Genomic DNA, 13,235 nt, shown 5'->3' with positions numbered 1-13,235 from the left:
GGTAAAGGTAAATCCATGGGTAATTATAAAATCTAGTATTATCATAACAATAGCAACATATTTCTGTTTTTTGATTGCTACATGATTTAAGAGACTTTACATTAAAATATTATTAGTCTACAGAACTTTCCTGGTGGTCCAGTTGTTAAGAATCCTCCATCCATTGCAGGGGACGTGGGTTCAATCACCGGTAGGGGAACTAAGATCTCGCTGCAGGATGACTAAGCCAGGGCACCACAACTAAAAAAGCCCCTGTACCACAACTACTGAAGCCATGTACTCTAGAGCCCACGCTTTGCAACTAAAGAAGCAATACACTGCATTAACAGAATGAAGGAAAAGAAAAACACGATCATCTCAAACAATGCAGAAAATGCATTTGACAAAATTAACACTTTTTCATAATGAAAACACTCAACAGACTGGGAATACAAGGAAATGACTACAATCTGACCAAGGGCCACTGTGGAAAACCCATAGCAAACACTGTATTCAATCTTGTGACAAGGGATAGAAATTGTCTTAGCAGCTTTTAAAACTTCTCCAAAAAGCTTATATTCAAAAATTCTTTCTTTTCTTTCCTATTAAATATCTAGATTTCTCCAGAGAAACCTAAGGAAATAGTTGAAGATAATTATCTGCCTAAGACAAAACATAGAAAAGAAATAAAAAGAGGTCAAGACTGATTTTAACCTTATAAAAAATAAAGTATATGGTAAAACATTCAAGCAGTACATGAGGCTACACTTGAAAAATAAATGTTTTTCTTCTCCATAAGACTCTAGTCTATCTCCTTAGGGATAACTATTAACACTTTCGTATCATTCCATCTATGGCTGATTCATACTGAGGTATAGCAAAAAAAGCCCCACAATATTGTAAAGTAATTATCCTCCTATTAAAATAAGTAAATTAAAAAACTACTTTGTATCATTCCAGAAATTTCCTAAGCATACAGAAGTGAGTGTATGTAAATATCAGTTTTCACAAATGTAATCATCCTGCCCATAGTGTCTGCATCTCACCTTTTTCTCTCAAGAATGTATCTTGGTTGGTTCGTATCAATACTTATAAATTTTTTAAGTAGTTTACCTATATCCATCGTGAGGGTAGTACAATTTCCTTAACAGTATGGACACAGATTGTTTCCAGGTTTTTGTTATATAAACTTTATAGCAATAAACATCTTAAATGTACATCTTTGTGTACATTTACAAGATAAAATCTTAAATGCAAAAGTATTGGGTCCAACAAAACATACATTTAAATACTGGAAAATTTTGCCCACTGTTCTTTAAATTGTTTGTGCCCTTAAGCAGATTTTGTTCTTTGGCAAGTAAAAGAGTGTTTTAAATTTTAACTTCACATATTAACAAAGAAGAAGGATTTTAAAAGTAGCAACTGCTTCTTTTCTCTGTTACCTATGAAGAGTGACTGAAATATTGTGTTTACAAAGAGGGTCAGGAGTCCAGCTGCCTGATGGTGGTTTCTCATTAGTGCCTGTTGGCCAGGTTTTCAGAGGCAGCATAATGTAGAAAACTGCATGTTTTTCTGCAAGCCTGGCTTTCTAATAACTTTCCATTTGTAGTATCAGTAGTGTGGTAGCAAGCCTAAAACTTGCTGGCTACAAAAGACAAATTTCTCAATGGTCTTAATTCAATAAAACAACACAGAAGACGGAAACTGATAAGCAGCAGAGCGGTTTTGCCAAATATTCATGAATTCTGGGCCTGTCAGTGTACCTACTTTTAAACGTCCAAGGCATATGTTCAAGGTAAAATCATCTCCATAAGTTGTAACTAAATTTACAAAGTGAAGAGATCATTTCCATGGTAGAAAATGAAGTGTCTTTACCATCGCCAAGGGCTTTTCACTCTGGCAATGCTGCAAGTGTTTTGCAGAGCACCATGCACATCACAGTCACTCGGTACGTATTTCTGGGGCCTGCAGATCTTGCACTGTATTAAAGGTCTTTCCTACCTTAAAAACCAACTCTCATCCTGAACAAGCCCATGGTGACTAAGGACAATCAGTCATTCCCACTGTGCTCTTCCGCAATTCTGTCTATCTGGAACTATGTGTTTCTAAGAAACAGCCTCTCTTGCTGGAACCTTTCTCATCCTTGCCTTGGCAGGGTCTAGTGAGATGGATCATCTTTAGATCAAGGCATCTCTCCTAAACCTACATCACTGCAAATATAACTACTGAATTAAGGCTATCTTAAGAGTGAAAGGTGTGTCATAAGATGATTTTTCTTTTAAAAATCGCATTTATTTATTTTTATTTTTGGCTGCATTTGATCCTCTTTGCTGCGGTGTGTGGGCTCTCTCTAGTTGTCGTGAGCTGGGAGTACTCTCTAGTTGTGGTGTCCAGGATCCAGAGTGCAGGCACAGTAGCTTGGCGCACAGGTTTAGGTTCCCCACAGCATGTGGAATCCTCCTGGACCAGGGATCAAACCTGTGTCTCCGTCATTGGCAGGCAACTCTTGCCCACTGGACCACCAGAGAAGTCCCACCTAAGATGTTTTTAATCATAAAGTATGAAATTGACACTAATGTGGCACAACATTAACAATAATAGCTAACTTCTACTGAGCATGCTAGTTTCTATGTTATTATCAAATGCCTTCCTATATATCAGGAACTCTAATCACTTTCCATACATTGAATAATTTAATCCCTACAACTATCAAGGATGTACATTGTCACCCTGCTTATTTAACTTATATGCAGAGTACATCATGCAAAATGTCAGACTGGATGAAGCACAAGCTGGAATGAAGACTTCCAGGAGAAATATCAGTAACCTCAGATATGCAGAGGACACCACCCTTATGACAGACAGTGAAGAGGAACTAAAGAGCTCTTGATGAAAGTGAAAGAGGAAAGTGATAAAGTTGGCTTAAAACTCAATATTCAAGTAATGAAGATCATGGCATCCTGTCCCACTACTTCATGGCAAATTGATGGGAAAACAATGGAAACAGTGACAGGCTTTATTTTCTTGGGCTCCAAAAGCACTGCAGATGGTGACTGCAGCCATGAAATTAAAAGATGCTTGCTCCACTGGAAGAAAAGCTATGACCAACCTAGACAGCATATTAAAAAGCAGAGACATTACTTTGCTGACAAAGGTGCATTTGGTCAAAGCTATGGTTTTTCCAGTTGTCATGTATAGATGTGAGAGTTGGACTATAAAGAAAGCTGAGCACAGAACAGTTGATGCTTTTGAACTGTGGTGCTGGAGAAGACTCTTGAGAGTCCCTTGGACTGCAAGGAGATCCAATCAGTCCATCCTAAAGGAAATCAACCCTGAATATTCATTGGAAGGACGGATGCTGAAGCTGAAACTGCAAATCTTTGGCCACCTGATGTGAAGAACTGACTCATTGGCAAAGGCCCTGATGCTGGGAAAGATTGAAGGCAGGAGGAGAAGGGGATGACAATGGATGAGATGGTTGGATGGCAGCACCAACTCAATGGACATGAGTTTGAGCAAGCTCCGGGAGTTGGTGAGGAACAAGAAAGCCTGGAGTGGTGCACTCCATGGGCTCGCAAAGAGTAGGTCACAACTGAACTGAACTGAATTCATGCAACAACTCTATGAGGAAGGCACTTTTATTAAGTTCATTTTACTAACGAGAACAATGAGGCCCAGAGAGGTTAAGTATATTCCCCATGGTCACACAGCTAGTAAGTGGCAGAGAATGGAGATCTGAATCCTTCTCTCTGATTCCAAAGCCCCTGTCCTTTCTTTTAGGATCTGGAAAGACTCTATTTCCCATGCCTCTCCTCTACCAGTTAAAAAAGGAAAAAATCAGAAGCAATGTGCCACATCTGAAGCTAAGAAATACTGATTTCAAAATGCAGGGCAAGTTACTTTGTCTGAATCCTGAATTATTTTGACATTCTCTGTACCAAATTTTTCACCATAAAGTTTAACAAGTCTCAGGGACACCTCTGAGAGGCCAGTGAGCTCTTTATAGATGTACTCCTTTCCACCCCCTTCTTCAAAAAAAGACTATTATAAAGTTAAATATACAGTACTTTACAAGCATTATAAGCAAATGCAGCATTTAGAGAACATCACTAAGTAATCAGAAATAATGTAGTTGAAATAAATGAGAACTCTCAAACTAACCGTCACATGAGCATATCATTGGCCTGAAGGTTTTTACACTTGATTTTTCATCACTTGCATACTTACCTGATTTGTATTTGAAAACTTTCAGTACTGGATATTAAATAAACACATAAGAAGCCTGACTGAAAATGAACCTGAAGGAAATGTTCAAATCTTATATGCTGTGCTCTGCCCTCGTGGACTAAATATGGAAACCAAAGTGAACATTACATGAGAAAAGTGTCACACCTGCTGTTGGGACAGGTGCTTTACCCAGACAGAACCCTAGAACCAGTAGCTACTGCTATGGTAAACCTAATAATTCAAAGGTGAATGTTTAAAAAGGAAAGCAACTTGATGAACTACAGTATACTTACTGGGCCATAAAAGGCAACTCTGAAGAAGGTGCCTAAAAGTCTTTTCTTTGCGTGCATAACCTCCAAAATTTTTGTGTAAGCTCCATGAAGAGTTCTATAAACTTAAGTTTCTGAAAATATGAAGATTAACAAATTAGCTTTATTTTTTGGTTAGTTATGAAATGTCTACAATAAATGCATAAGGGGAAAAAAGTAATACCATTTCCTTTTCAAAATGGTTTTGGTGGGTCACTCGCACTCCCTTCGCCCATGGTCACAGAAAAAATGCCTTAACAACTTTAGGTGAGAGGGTAGAGCTTAAAATGGTCAAATAACACTGTAATTCTAAATATCATGCTTCATGTCATTCATACCTCAATGGCAGCATATACATTAAAAGTACTGTGTTATTGACTACTTTTTTCTTTATGTCTGAATTGTTGTAACTGAAAAAGAAACAAAATGCTGTGCTTGAGCCCTAAGGTGGAAAGATGCGAATAAACGATCATGCAAACTTTAAGAGAGGAAAGTAAAATGCAGACACAAAAATAACAGCAAAAGCCTGAGTGGGGAATGCTTTTATAACAACTTCACAGACACTCCCAAAAAATATATTCTTCTACACACTCAGAAAAGGGAATGTACTATGCAAAGAACATTATCTCGAATGTGAAAAGACACCATACAGACCAGGAGAAAATATTTGCAAATCACATATCTGATGTTTTCTTATCCAAAAAATATAAGGAACTCTCATAGTTCAACAACAAAATGACAAACAACCCAATTTAAAACTGAGCAAAGGACTTGAATAGACATCTCTCCAGAGACTATATGAAAACGGCCAACAAAGACATGAAAAGCTGTTCAAAATCGTGAGTCATTAAGGAAATAGAAAGTAAAACCACAATGTGACACCATTTCACATTCACTAGGATGCCACATTCACTAGGTTCTAAGAAGAACCCCCAAACACAAGTGCCAATCAGAGGAGCTGGTGGGAAGGTAAAAGGGACAACAATTTGGTGGTTTCTCAAAAGTTAACAGAATTACTCTGTGACTCAGCATTTCCCCTCTTAGGTATTTATCCAAGGTAAACAAAACCATGCCCATACAGAAACTTGCTCATAACTGTTTACAACAGCACTGTTTATAATAGCCAAAATGTGGAAACAACCCAAACATACAAACAAATTTTGGCATAGCCATATCATGGAATATCATTCAGCCATGAAAAAGGAATGAAGTTCTGATCTAAGTTACAACTTGAATGAATCTCTAAATATTATGCTAAGTAAAAGAAGCCAGACACAAAAGGTCACATCTTGCATTCATCTTTTTTATCACATATCCAGAACAGGCAAATCCATAGACGGAAAGCAGATTAGTGGTCACCAGTGGGGTGAGGGAGGGGGTGAAGTGTGATTCCTGGAAGGAGACAGAGATTTTCCTGGGAAGATAAAAATGTTTTGAAACTAGAGACAGGTGGTTGGAGCATAATATTAAGACTGCACTAAATGCTACTGAACTGCAAACTAGAAAATGGTTCATTGTATGCTGGTGAATTTCATTTCAATGCTAAAAGGGCAGACCGGAAGCAGATGTTCTTTCTTTCACATTCTTTCCATACTATCTTCTGCAGTTGAAGCCAATTTGAGGGAAGTGTTTCTTTCTTTATGGCTGCTGTGGTTGACACTTTCCAGCCCATCCCATAAAGAACACTGAAGAATTACTTCATCCCATCTAGGATGCTTCAGAATCTATTCAGATGCTTGCCTCTCTACAAGGAAATAGGAGTAGTTCCCCATTAGAAACTATTGTTTCCTTTAATGTGTAGGGAAGATATATTTTTCTTTTTTCCCTCTTAGTCAAGTGAGTAGCAAAATGTTCTCTGGGTTTCTAATAACCTGGTCTTCACCTTAAGAGTAAGAGAGTAGGTACTTTGGCACTTTTACAAAGGTTCTTAGGAGGCAATGCTTTGACAGAAAGAGCAATGCCAATTCTTGTCTTGTCTCATAAGCTATTGTTTGTCATCAGCATGACATAGATTTAATTACTTAACTCATTTTTAATATAATCACTTGAAATCCACTATGATTTTTCAGGCATGTCCCCATATACAGCAAAAGCAGGGCAAAGAGTAGGAAGACCCAGAACCCAGGAAGAAAAAGTGAGTTTGATAAGAGCCAATTTTGAAAAGAGATTAGAACGCTACACAGATGACATTAAATGTATTTTTTCACTCTGGGACCCTTCAACAATGAAAGGCTACTTGCTACATATATTTAAGGAGAAATTGCTTTGCTTTTAAAAATGGCTTGAGTCTTAAATCACCCCTTTCCAGCATAGCAGGGGTAGAAAATTATGATATAGACTCAGATTCTTGAATATAAATAGTCCTGTTGAGTGCTGGTGGCAACAGCTATACTACTGTTCTTTAGTAATTCCCCTTGATCAAAGATTTATGTGGCAGACAAAACTGGAAAAGCTCCTCATAAAAGGGTAATTCCTAGTAACTTATTATCTCCACTACTGTCATCTGTTAGCACCTTAGTCTCACCATCAAATTGCAAAGCATAGAATTACACCTATATCTCCTCCCAGACATCATGGAAATCCAGTAACTTTTTGTTTTTCGTGAGGACAACATGGATTATTCTCTGCCATGAGTGGAGAAGGGGAGATTGCTGGTAAAAATGCTGCAGGAACAACTGGCATAATGTTAATTCCAATACAGATTTGGAACATTGCATCCTTAATTCATTTGGGTTTCCAGAGTCATATACGGATGTGAGAGTGGGACTGTGAAGAAAGCTGAGCACCGAAGAATTGATGCTTTTGAACTGTGGTGTTGGAGAAGACTCTGGAGAGTCCCTTGGACTGCAAGGAGATCCAACCAGTCCATTCTGCAGGAGATCAGCCCTGGGATTTCTTTGGAAGGACTGATGCTAAAGCTGAAACTTCCGTACTTTGGCCACCTCATGCAAAGTGTTGACTCATTGGAAAAGTGTCTGATGCTGGGAGGGATTGGGGGCAGGAGGAGAAGGGGACGACCGAGGATGAGATGGCTGGATGGCACCACTGACTCGATGGTGTGAGTCTGAGTGAACTCTGGGTGTTGGTGATGGACAGGGAGGCCTGGTGTGCTGCGATTCATGGGGTCACAAAGAGTCGGACACGACTGAGCGACTGAACTGAACTGAACTGAAGGAAGGACTGTAATTTTAGGACATTTCAGCGTTTTTTAAACATAGCAGCTTAAGACCAAAATAAAATATATAGGTGAATGGTGCAAACATATCAGGTACATACCTCAAACCCTCGACGATTCTCATAAATTGGAATGATCAACTTGGAAATTTCAGAAATTACTTTGTAACGCTCTGCTTTCCATAAGCCATCCACACAATGTTCCAGCAACTCCAGCAAAACTTCCTGCATTGAGGAAAAAAATGTAATGAGGAATTAGAGATAATTTTAGAGCTCTGGGCAAATGTAGTTTGAACTATTTCAAATGAATAAAAAACAGAATGTACTACATTTAAGGAAATGTACAGGAGGAGTATTGTTGTGTGACTATATTTTCTAAATGACATACTTGAAATATTTGGTATTGAAACCACATTCTTAAAAGTATGAAATGAATATTGACAATAGTAAACTACTATTTGCTTGGTTTTGCATATAATCAAGATGTAATCCATAGTTACAAATGGTTAACATGTTGAGAAGTATTTTCCAAACAGAGGATATTAAATGTCTAGCAGGGTAAATACCACTAAGCCTATAAAGGTCCATGATTTTTGCTTTCTACTAAAATTATATTTACACACAGTTAATAGAGTCTTAAGGGAATTTCACAATTTTCAAGCTGCTACATCAGTGACATCGGTGTTCATTAAATGATGTGATTTTGGTCAACAATGCTTCCTTCCTAACTGTTGGTTCTAAAACTAGTGAGAAACACATGTAAGAATTAAAGATTTTAAAATTAAAAAAATAAAAAACTATAAAAAAATAATAATATAAAAAAAAATAAAACTAGTGAGAATGATAATATAACACCTCAAGATAGAGCTCTCGTTGCCATAATAACAGCTTCTATAAAACAACCATCATCTCATGTTCTCCACAAGGAATAGATCATGCCAATTACTCATACTATTCATAAGTCTTAACAGTTTGTTTCTATGTTAAAGAGATGAATTTCAGACCTATAGAAGTGACTGCTACAATGCCTCTTAAAGTATGTCTGTAGTCAATTCTGAATTCATCTTTTTTCTAAACTAGCTCTCTCCCTTGCATTTCCTACCTAGCCAGGGGTCATATCCTATAGACTCTGAACTAGGAACTAAAAGCAATTTTGACTTTACTCTTTGTTGTAAGTTGAACTGTGTCCCTCACAAAGATATGCTGAAGCCCTAACTCCCACTGCCTCCGAACGTAACCTTATTTGGAAATATCACTGGTGATAATGATGAGAGAAGTTGATGTCATACTGGAGTGACTTACTTGCAGCAGTGATTTACTGGGTGAGCCTTACTCCAAAAGGACAGAGACAAACAGGGAGAGCACCATGTGACTACAGAGGCAGTGACTGGAGTGATGTCGCTACGAGCCAAGGAAATCCAAGACCAACAGCTACCATCAGAGCTAGGAGGCGGCAAGGAAGGCTGCTACCCAGAGTCTCAGAGGGAACAGGGCCCTGCTGACACCTTGATTTCCAACCTCTGGACTCTAGAACTGTGAGACAATAAAGTTCTATTGTCTTAAATCACCCAGTTTGTGTACGTTGTTATGGCAACTCTAGGAAACTAATACACTCTCAGTCTTGACTCATCCTCTAATCGGTTCACCGTCAAGTTCTGCCACTTTCACTTCCTAAATATTTCTCAAATCTGACCCTTCCTCTCCATTTCTACACTCATTGCTAAGGTTCCAGATGTCATTATTGTTTTCTAACAGATCCTCCTGCCTCCAGCCTTGGCACTTTCAAATCTATCCTCCACACATCTGCCAGAGGGTTTTGATTAAAATCCAAACCAGACTACATCCCTCTTCCCTTGTAATCTCATGGCTCCCCATCATTTGCAGAACTAAGGCCAAATTCCTTCATTTGGCACACAAGGTTTGCAGCGATCTGGCTGATAGTTTATGAAATCATCACTCCTCAAGCTAGCCTTGTACTTTATGCTCCAGCAGTGATGAACTCCATTAGTTTCTCGGAAGCACCATGGTGTTGTCTTAACTTTGTGCCTTTGTCCATTCTGTACCCTCGTGTCCTTTAATCCCTTTCACTTAGTTAACCCTGTAAGGAAAGTCAGATTTCACCTCTTCCAGGATCCTTCGCCTGATTAACACAGAGCAGCGCCACAAGAGGCCTATTTTTCTTACTATGATACTGCATTGGGTGGATATTTATCACTATATTTGCCCGTTATATACGTATCTGACTTTACAAGTAGGCTGTGACTCTAAGTGTAGGGAAAATATATTTATTATACTGTATTTTTCAGTCACTAGCAGGGTGGTAGTAAATAGATGTTCATTAAATGTTGCTACTTGAATAATCTATATATTAACATTTAATAGCTAAATTTTCTATCAACAGTAGAAAGGAGGAAGTCCAGTGAAATTTAAAAAAAATCTATTAAAAACTAGTAATGTTTGTCCCAGGAATGTAAACTTGGTTTACAATTAGGAAAAACTCCAATGTAAACAGAAAGAGCCATGTAAACAGAATAAAAGAGAAAAAATGTGATGTCTACCAATAGTTGCAGAAAAAGAATTTGCAAAAATTCAATATCCCTTCACAGTGTTAAAAAAGAATCCACCCAGAATAGGGAATCGAAGAGACTGTTCTCAATCCGATAAAGAGCATTTATTAAAAACCTGCAGCCTGAACACACTTCTCCTCAATTTAGGAACAAGTCAAACTGTCTGCTCTTATCATTTCTATTCAACATTGTGCTGAAGGTGCTAGCCAGTGTAAGAAGGCAAGAGAGAAAGAAAGAGAGAAGGGAAAGAGATCAGGAAATGTGAAACTATCTTTCCGTGCAGATGACATGATAGTGTATGTAGAAAATCCTAAGGAATATACAAACTAGTAAAACAAGTAAGAGGATTTAGCAAGGTTGCAGGTCATAAGATCAACATATAGAATCACTGTATTTATGTATGCTGCTGCTGCTGCTGCTGCTGCTGCTGCTGCTAAGTCACTTCAGTCGTGTCTGACTCTGTGTGACCCCACAGTCAGCAGCCCAATAGGCTCCTCTGTCCCTGGGATTCTCCAGGCAAAAATACTGGAGTGGGTTGCCATTTCCTTCTCCAATGCATGAAAGTGAAAAGTAAAAGTGAAGTCGCTCAGTCGTGTCCAACTCTCAGTGACCCCATGGACCACAGCCTACCAGGCTTCTCCATCCATGGGATTCTCCAGGCAAGAGTACTGGAGTGGGTTGCCACTGCCTTCTCCATTTTATGGATACTAGCAACAACAAATTGAAAAATAAGATTAAAAACCCAAACAATACTATTTCCAGCAGCATCAGAACATCCATTATCTAACAAAATATCCAGGAAAGGACTTCTACTCTGAAAAAGCACAAAATATTGCTGGGTGAAATTAAAAACCTAAACTAGACTTGATTGAAAGACTCAGTATTGTTCAAGCTATCCATTCTCCACGTAGTGATATATAAATGTAGCAAAAGCTCAACAAAGCTTCCAGTAGGTTATTTTGAGGAAAGAGAAAAGATGATCTGAAATTCTATATGGAAATCAAAGGATACAGAATAGCCAAAGTGACTTTGAAAAACAACAAAGTTGAAGGACTAACACTATATTATTCCATAACTGACAAACTTGCAGCAATCAAGACAGTGTGATATTGGTATCAACATGGTCAAATAGATCAGTGGCACAAAACAGAGTCTAGAAATAGATCACAAACATATAAAGAACTGAAATTTAACTAAGGTGCCAAAGCAATTCAGCAGGGATGAAAGAAGATTTATTTCTCCCCAAATGGTGTGGACAATGTAAAATACCTGTCTACAAAAAATGAGTCTTGACTTCTATCTCATTATATGCTGAAAAATGAATTCTAAAGAGATTATAGACCCAAACATAAAACTCAGGAACAAATTTCATAGCAGAACATATCAGGCAATATCTTCACAGTCTCGAGGTAAGGAAGGATTTTTTAGACCAAATATACACCCCCACCCACACACACACAAATAAACCATAAAAGAGTCAATTGGACTTTATCAAAATCAAAACTTTCTGCTCAATAAAAGACTTAGTGAAGAAAATACATGAACGAATCCAACACTGGTAGATAATCTGCAGCACATATATCTGATGATGGGCTTATATCCAGAATATAGAAATAACTCCCGTAAATCAACAACAACAAAAAGAGTAATGCAAGTTCTAAAACGGGCAAAAGAATTGAACAAACATTCCACAAAAGATAAATGAAAGACAAAGACCACGTGATACCACTTCCTGTCTACTAGGATGGTAAAAATACGAAAGATTAGCAACAGCTAATGGTGGTGAGGAAGTGAAGCAGCTGGAACTCTCATCGACTGTTGGTGGGATATAAAATGGTCCAACTACTTTTAAAAACTGACAATTTCATATAAAGTTACATAGAAAACTTCCCGAGGAACTAGCAGGGTATTTACTCAAGAAAAAGTAAAGCATATGTCCATAAAAGGTCACAGATAAGAATGTTTAAAGCAGCCTTATTCATAACAGTCCCAAACTGGAAGCAATCCAAAATCCTTCCACTGGAGAATGGGTTTTAAAATGTTATAGCGAGAGAATAGAATATTTAGCCGTGAAGAACTTATGATTTACTCCACAGCATGGATGTATCTCAAAAAATTTCTGCCAACCAAAAGAGGCAGATATAAAAGGTAGACACTGAATGATTTCATTTTTATGACACCAAATACTGTTAAAACCAGTCTACATCAGATATTGGGGCCGGGCAGACTGACGGGAAATGGGCGCAATGGAACTTTCTGGGCTAATGCACATGTCCTACTTTTTGGTTTCTCGTGACAATGTGTTACCATGGTGTTATATGGGTGTAGACAACTGTCAAAATCCATCAAGTTGTCCACCTAATATGTGTGCATTTTACTGTATGTTAATTTATCTTTAAAACTATTTCAACTCAAAAGTCAGAAATGCAGTCTTAAAAACAAATTAAATTATTAATGGGTTAATTTACCTACTTAAAGAAGCCACTAAATGAACAATAGTTTGTATCTTTCATTTCAATAAAACTTGTAAATCAGTGGGAGTTATTTTCCATTGGCTAGGGCACGAGGAGGGAGAAGGCAATGGCACCCCACTCCAGTACTCTTACCTGGAAAATCCCATGGGCAGAGGAACCTGGTGGGCTGCAGTCCATGGGGTCGCTAGGAGTCGGACATGACTGAGCGACTTCACTTTCAGTTTTCACTTTCATGCATTGGAGAAGGAAATGGCAACCCACTCCAGTGTTCCTGCCTGGAGAATCCCAGGGATGGGGGAGCCTGGTGGGCTGCCGTCTCTGGGGTCGCACAGAGTCGGACATGACTGAAGTGACTTTGCAGCAGCAGCAGGGCATGAGGAAGAAGCCCTATTATATAAACCGAAAAATAAAATGGCACTATGGAGAATATGATTCTATCTGTATACCTGAAATGAAAAGCACATACAAATTATTACTGTAGAACACAAAAGAGTTCCAACAAATGT

General features: G+C 38.2%; 1 protein-coding gene across 2 annotated transcripts in view; it reads right to left on the bottom strand.

The window, feature by feature from the left end:
• The window catches only part of LOC128069825 (dedicator of cytokinesis protein 11-like), a 96,276-nt gene extending 83,279 nt beyond the window's left edge, over window positions 1-12,997 (bottom strand). The window contains exons 1-3 of one of the 2 annotated variants that reach the window (XR_008201576.1): window positions 12,862-12,997; window positions 7,791-7,913; window positions 4,503-4,609 (exon numbers count right to left, since the gene is read on the bottom strand). The gene's annotated coding sequence lies outside the window, so the exon portion shown is untranslated. Of the gene's footprint in view, window positions 1-4,502; window positions 4,610-7,790; window positions 7,914-12,861 lie in introns of those variants that run through there. The other variant, XM_052663012.1, reaches the window with a different exon arrangement.
• Window positions 12,998-13,235: the final 238 nt, after the last annotated feature.

Source organism: Budorcas taxicolor, chromosome X, assembly GCF_023091745.1.
Source record: "Budorcas taxicolor isolate Tak-1 chromosome X, Takin1.1, whole genome shotgun sequence".
NCBI lineage: Eukaryota > Metazoa > Chordata > Mammalia > Artiodactyla > Bovidae > Budorcas > Budorcas taxicolor.
This window is presented reverse-complemented; position numbering and strand designations above follow the sequence as displayed.